Source organism: Octodon degus, unplaced genomic scaffold, assembly GCF_000260255.1.
Source record: "Octodon degus isolate 3935 unplaced genomic scaffold, OctDeg1.0 scaffold00028, whole genome shotgun sequence".
NCBI lineage: Eukaryota > Metazoa > Chordata > Mammalia > Rodentia > Octodontidae > Octodon > Octodon degus.
In genome coordinates, this window is record NW_004524604.1 from 16,633,404 (window position 1) to 16,641,026 (window position 7,623).

Below are 7,623 nucleotides of genomic sequence, written 5' to 3' on the forward strand. Positions count from 1 at the left end.
GGACAGCCTCAGATGAACAGTAATGTTCTGAAGACCAAGCTTTGCCCTCAGCCCTTGCTGCACAATGCGATCATCTCTCTAGGCCACACAAGAAGTATTTCCTAACACCACAGAGTTCTTGTCCCAATAAAAGTAGAGAGCTTCACAGAGGATTTTCATTGTTCAGGCAGAGAAGGCTTAGCATCACCTTTGTAAAGAAGTCAGCAAATGAGTAGCAAGAAGGCCAAACTTCACACCGCCTCTTCGGTGCAGTCCAGTGATACTGTGTGGTGCTATTTTGAAAACTAAAATGTATTACAGTCATCCACTCAGAAATATGCACTGACTTCTTTCCAATGGAGTGAGGAGCAAAATAAATGGTGGTTTGTGCATCTTTGTCCCTCCATCACTGCAAATTCAGGAGAACACTGCATGTTCCAGGTGACAGTGCACGGCCACCACATGGTGACCAATGGCTTCAGCAGCAGCAGGGACAGCAAAGGGACTTGGGAACAGAAGCTGGAGGTAAGACAGCCTCCCTATGCACTAACTGAGGGGAAGGGTCAGTTACTGTCCATAATGGGGGCCTTCATTGCTGACATAGAGTTTAAAGATGAATCTGATAATAACCTGGAATGATTATTATTGTTATCATTATTATTTTGCAGTGGAGGGAGAAAAGCTAATGGGAGAAGAAATTCCAGAAACCACGTACCATGCATTATGGATACACATTTTTGTACATTGCATTTAAATTTAAAAAATAATAAAGGTAGGAAATTATGTGGTGTGGTTATTTCATATTGCATGCCAAAGAATCAAAACTATCTGTACTATTTGTCACCAACTTCCTTCTATCAAAGCCAAATTCTGAAAGCGTCATGCTCTTTCTTTGGAAGCTGCACAGAAATACCTTTCCAAAATTTATAGGTGGCTTAGTGCAAGCAGTACAGTCACCAGGGTTTGAGTTAATGTATGGTTTGTTTTGGAGAGTTTCGAACATTTAAAAGGAAGGTTCATGAATTTCCAAATGCCGTGTTTGCTGTAGCAAGCCACTCAGAGTAATTATCACCTCTGGCTGTGCTTGCCACCCTCCCTACCGCCGCTCCCCATGTGTGCCTCTTTTAAAGCTGACAGTCTACATTTTTAGCTTTCGTGACAATAATTATGTAGCTGGTGAGCAGCAACTGTTCTGCTTAGGTGCATTTCGTTCCTACTTAGTCCCAATTATACGATCGTAAAGCACTTTAAGAGGTAACAGAAAGCTGAGCATTATCACAATTTAGAAACCAAGAATTAAATGAAAAAGGGAAAAAGTTATTTTGGGCTAAGTGTAAAATCAAGTACATCTTCTCCAGCACACTCCTTTGGAGAATAATAATGTGCCTGGCAACAAATTATTCAAAATAGTTTAGTAATAGCCATTGCAGTGGATATAAAAACCATACCAAAATCAATGTGAGTTTATAAAATTTTATGAAACTTTTTTTTCTTAAATATTAAAACATGTTTAGCAATATTGTCCCCAATGGGAGTTAATACATTGTAACTCTATGGGGATTATTTTTTCTCTTTAGAAGCTCAGAATATAAATTAATCCATTTTAAATTGCATTCAGTATGTCCTTTACAACAGTTTATTTTATAAATATAATACGATTAGGATAAGATCACATATAAGTCATATTCTACTTGCAATGTACAAATAAAGTTGCAACTTAGCATAGTAAACCTGAATACAAATTGTATTAGCATATATACACAATTTGTCATACTACTACTACTACTAATGTACACAACCATTTTTCTTTTAAAAGTATTGCCATTTTTCACACATGTATACAGTGGGGTAATAGACTTAACTTATTTTTCACAATTTCAAATGTTAATAACTTAGTAGTGATTTAAAAATCCCTATACTTTTTTAATTCTTTTTTTTTTTTTTTTTTTTTTTTTGGTATGTGCTAGGGATCAAACCCTAGGCCTTGTGCATGTGAGGCAAGAACTCTACTACTAAACCACATCCCTAACAGCCTGTTCTTTTTCTTATTAAGAATATCCTTTAGGGGGAACCACCCACTTGGGTCCCCCCCATCCCTCTCTAGCATAGGAGCTTTCTTTCCCCCATAAATATATTCTGCTCATAACCTCAAAAAAAAAAAAGAATAGCCTTTAAAATATTTCTTGTAAAAATTCAGTGAAAAGTAAGGAAATACTCATTTATAAGATCAGCTATGTGTAGTTCACAAAAATACAAGCTCAAAAGAAATTTTATTGCAGTATAATCTATACATTATTCATTCATATGTCAATCAAATAAATTTGCACATATGTATTATTCTTTAGACATCAGAATGATAAATATAGCTAAAAGGGGAATGAAAAATGTCTGAGATATTGATGATTTAATATTCTCAAAAAGTTTCATGAGAACAAATGTGATTTTTAATTTTGTATTTCTCTTAATTTCTTCCATTTTTGAACCAGGTCAAAAATAAAAATGCAAGAAACTATTTCATTTTCCGTGTTAACAGTGGATAAAAATAATCTCAGCTCATCAGTGAACTTTTGCAATTAAGTTAACTAAGCAACTGTATTATCTGGCCAAGATATCATAACATATAATGAGAACTCTGATTCACATGTTTCAAAAGGTTTGTTGTTTACTGGGTAGAATTTTTTCCTGAGTCCCTTCTCAATTGCTGTAGGAAATTGGCCAAATGGAACAAATAAAGGGAGAATCCAAAATATGAGATCAGACTCTAGGTTTACTTTAATAGTTTCTGTCATCCTGTATTAAATAATTATATATATATATATATATTTTTTTTTTTTCTAGAATCTTTGTATATAATGAACCATTTTCTTATTAGGCCCTTTGTCTATTTTTGAGTAATTTGTTCATAGTTATTTTTTTCCTTTTGAGTAATTTCTTTATAGCTAATGCTCACATTTCATGCCATTGAGTCAGATGCTCAAATCCAAGCATTGTTTTTGCAGTAGAACCCTACTGCACACTTACAAAAGAACACCACAAGTGATAATCAGCAATAATGAACAAAGAATAGGCTAGAAATACAAAACCTGGGGCCGGGGAGATAACTCAGTAGAGTAAGCACCTGCCTACCAAGTGCAAGGTCCTGAGTTCAATCCCTAGTATCGCAAAAAAGAAAAAGAAAAAAGAAATACAAAATTTGTAAACATTTCTTCAAACATGTGAAAGTCACTAAAAATACAATGAAATTCAGACTTCAAATACTTTCTTTTCTCTTGTACGTATTTACAAATATCACAGTTTTCCTACTCCAGTGTACATTCGCACTAAGGGTGATTTATTATAAGATTTCTATAGCTGACTGCATATACATAAAAGTCTCAGTGACTGACAGCTTATTATGTCTGAAGCCCCCAAATTCAGTTCTCAGCACCATAGTGTAAGTAAATAAATAAGCACGTTGGAGGGCTCGGTTTATTTTCTCCACTGTCTTTCCTGCGGGCAAGAAGAGTGAATGTGTCTGAAATCGCTGAGGGCTTGATTGTAACGTTGCATGGACAGGGCTTTAGCTACAGTTGGTAACCTTTACAAAACAGAGATTCATGAGTGAAACTGCCTCCAGTATTATTAAAATATGGTCCATTGTGTTCTCTTTCTAGTCTCTTTAAGATGTAAACAAAGCTTTGATAAATAAGGAGCGGAAGAAGGATTGATGAGAGGGGAGGGGAATTAAAAAAAGAAAAGAAAAACCTAGATATGTCATGTGTAAGTACAAATTTCCCAACCTATCTATCGATCGATAGATCAGTCAATCTATCTATCTATCATCTAATGCACCAATAAAAATAAATAAAATATAGTCTAATAAAACCTATTGAGGAACTCTTCAGATGAAACTTCTGGCCACAGATCTAGCCAGTTAAAACATTAGTTTTCTCCACAGTGTATGAAGCTCAAGCTCTAAGCAATGCATACTGTAAGTCTGGGCTTCTCATGATTATATCCAGGGCTCTCTCATCTAATTGTTTCAAGATCATGTTGATGAAAAGCAACCATGGCCAACTGTATTAAAGGGTAGCTTGATCTCTTCAGGCTTACTAGCTTCCAAGAAAAAGAAAAACAGAAAGCAAGATTAATGCTGTATCTCCACCTCTAGTCTGTTAGCATGGCCCTTAGTTTTCTTGTACACAGATTGGAGCTGTTGGAACCCAACTTTGTCTTTTATTTTCCAGATGGGCATATTCAGATCAACAGTAAGAGACCTTGCACTAGAAGCCGAGCGCTTAGCACTAGTCCACAAGAAATCACACCCAACCACTCCTTGGCAAGCATCCATTAAACTCAAGGAAAGCTATGTGCTCAACCGTGAACTACTTGTGTTACCATTTTTCTTCTATCTAGCAGAGAAATCAACACTCTAGTTTTGGGCAGTTTCAATGATTTTTATAGTTTATACATTTTAATTTTCAATATCATTTTATTAGAGAAGTTTAAATTTTATCTATTTATACTAAAACTCCCAAGCAGCTATGTTATTTAAACATAAACCAATAAAATGTATTTATGTGACGCTCAATATTTTGTAATCCAAGTGAGCATAAGAGGTATCAACATGTGTACTAATGGAATAGGTTTTGTTTCCTCCAATTTCAGAATGGAAAATTATTTTCAACAATACATCACAAGTCCAGTGTCTTATATTTTAACTTTCTTCAGCAGCACAACAGAGAAATGGACCATAATGTTGGTTTTTATCAGTAAAACACAGCTGATAATAAAGCCAAAAACAAGCATTGAGTGAAGTAGATATATGCTTTTAAAGGGCTATTTATTTCACCAACCCTACTAAAAATAACAGTGCAGCCTGTCTAGCGTACTATATTCGGAGCTTTCCTTCTGCCCTGCACAATGCCATAAATTAACACTGCACATTAAAACCACTTTCAGGAGAACCCTACTGGGGTGCCGTTCAACTGCACCCTCTGATCCCTGGCAGAGAAAACACAGCCACAAGCAATAACACTGTCTAAATTTTAAATAGAAGTTGCTATTTTCTTTTGCATTTAGCACAGAAAAGTGAAGATTAAAGAAAGAAGACACTTTAAAAGATTTTTGGGATATTAAAGAAAAGACTGAAAGGTGGAATAATTCCCCTAATAAAACAATGAAACCATCTAAGACTAGGCTGGGGAATTTAGATGTCATTTTGTTCAACTGAATGAGTGAATTCTAAACATGAGCACTATACATAACAAAAAATGGTAATAGAGTTTTAGATAGAGAAACTAAACAAGACAGTTTATAATATATCCCCATGCAATGCAGTTATTTTTACAGATAATTTCAAAATGTGTACACACAGACATTAACAAGGTTAAGATGAATAAGGAACCATATTAATAAAAGGACTCTTACAAACGACACTGAATGTGATTTTCTTCTTCCCCATTATCTTTTCCGCCACTTAGATCTTCCAAAAAGGACCAACATAGAGTCAAAGCCCAGTCTAGAAAGCAGGGGCCAAATGCAAAATGTCACTCTGCCTGACTCCTTTGGTTCAAACATTCATTTGGTGACACTCAGTGATCATACACCGCATGCTCAGCAAGCTGCAAGGGGACAGGTAAATAGTGAGCATAAGCCCGTTTCCTTTGCAAGGAAATCATGGATGGAGGTGAAAGAGAAAATTCTTCCCGGTGGATATTGTATTCTGATAGTAAGTCAAGATACTGGGAATACCCATAATCAAGAGAGACACAAAGATCGAGGGTGGCATACAAGTTGTTTTCATACATCTTTTTAGATCAGGAAATGGAGCAAGACATTTCATACCTATGCCTCTCCCTGGGTTTCCTCTTCATCCCTTATTTCTTAAATTGTTTTCCTGCATTCCCCCACATAACAAAGGAGCTAAGCCCCTAACTTACTATGTTTCACAGACAGTTATCCAAAACTAAGTTATTCCAAGTAAAATTATCCTGGGAAAATGGTATGCAACATGCCTCTAATGTACCGTCTGTTGGGTACTTCTCATTGCCAAACATCCGCATCACAGTCTGTTAAAATAAAAATTTCATCTAAGACATTAGACTAAGCAGCTATCAAACAATATAAGGTATGAATCAACAAACAAATGTTCAAAAGAAATTTAGCACAAATATCAACTTAAAACTGTTTTAATACCTGAATGGAGAATATGAAAGAGTCAAGAAGGCTGGGGATACAGCTCAGCAGCAGAAGCGCCTGTCTGGCAAGCGCAAGGTTCTGAGTTCAATCCCCAATACAAAAAAAAAAAAAAAAAAAAAAAAAAGTAATGAGAGAATTTTGCAGGATTCATAAGAAAGATTTCAATAGTGAAAGAGATGTTGAAGGAAGCATCTTCCCACAAAAGAGATCAAATACTTTCTCTCCCATTCTTGACAAAATTGAAAGGGAGGAGAGTCAAAGCGACCCTGTCCTACATAGAAGTGACACACACAGGAGGCTAGTGTGCTCTGCCCAGCTGCGAGGCTTAGTGAACGAGCAAGATGGGCTGGCCTCTGCTTTGGTGGTAAAGTGAGGAAGAGTAGCTTTCATGAGGAGGTTCGGCTATTCTCTCAGCATCTGTAGGGCACAGAGTGTAGCAGGATTTCCTGTTGGCCAGTGAGGACCGAAATAGATGAGAAAGCCAAGCTGGAATGACCGCAGTTGCTGAAGAGGACTGCCTGAGAGACGACCATCTGGGGAAGTACTTGCTCTCCAGCAGAGAGGATCTGGTGGAGGGGACCTCTGAAACACCAATCAGAAGGGCCAAGAGTAAACAGGAAACGAAGCACTCACACCAGGGAAGAGCAGCCATATGTACACACAGCGGGGGCTTCTGGGAACCCGCGGAAGCACCTTGCAGAGAAGGAGTGAACTTTGAGCGGCTATCAAGGCTGCAGACTGCAATGCCAGCTTCAGACACTAGCAATCAAAACAAAAACTGTCCTGCTCTCTTCCTCTTCTTTCCTTCAGCCTTCAGGGTAAGAAACCAAACAGAGCTAAATAAAACCTAGAAAATGTGTGCAAAATTCAAGGAAAGGACAAAGGACGATGGCACACATTTTCAGTATCATACTGGAACATTATGTAACAGGTTTTACCTCTGGAAAATGAGTCATTGTTTCATTTATATACTGCATATTGATAAAGCTCAAACTGAAATTTGAAAGGAGCACAGAATTATTTTTTTGTGTAGGAGAAAATATAGCTCAAAGAGTTACTGCCTTAGTACAACAATCATTTGGGAATTTAGGAACTTTAATTCAGCACTTCTTTTTCCCCTGAATGACTGTATCTACTTTTTAAAGAGTCTTAAGTCAACTTGATTCTCTTGTTGATTAATGTATTAATAAGTTACATAAGCTTTTAACAAATGCCACTTAATTATTGCATAAGAATTGTTCATTAAATGTCTTTTAAAATACTTCAACAAAAGGACTATCTCTCTCTCTGAGTGTGAGCAACCAGCTTGCCGAAGCACCCCAGCCAAGGAAAAGAGTGAACATTTAACAATAATCATGCTCCAAAGTGTTCATTATTATACGTGACTCTCCTAATTTCTGAACTAGATACCATTGATAATGAATATAGAAAAGCATTAAAAGCTTTAGTTGCTAAAGAGAGATC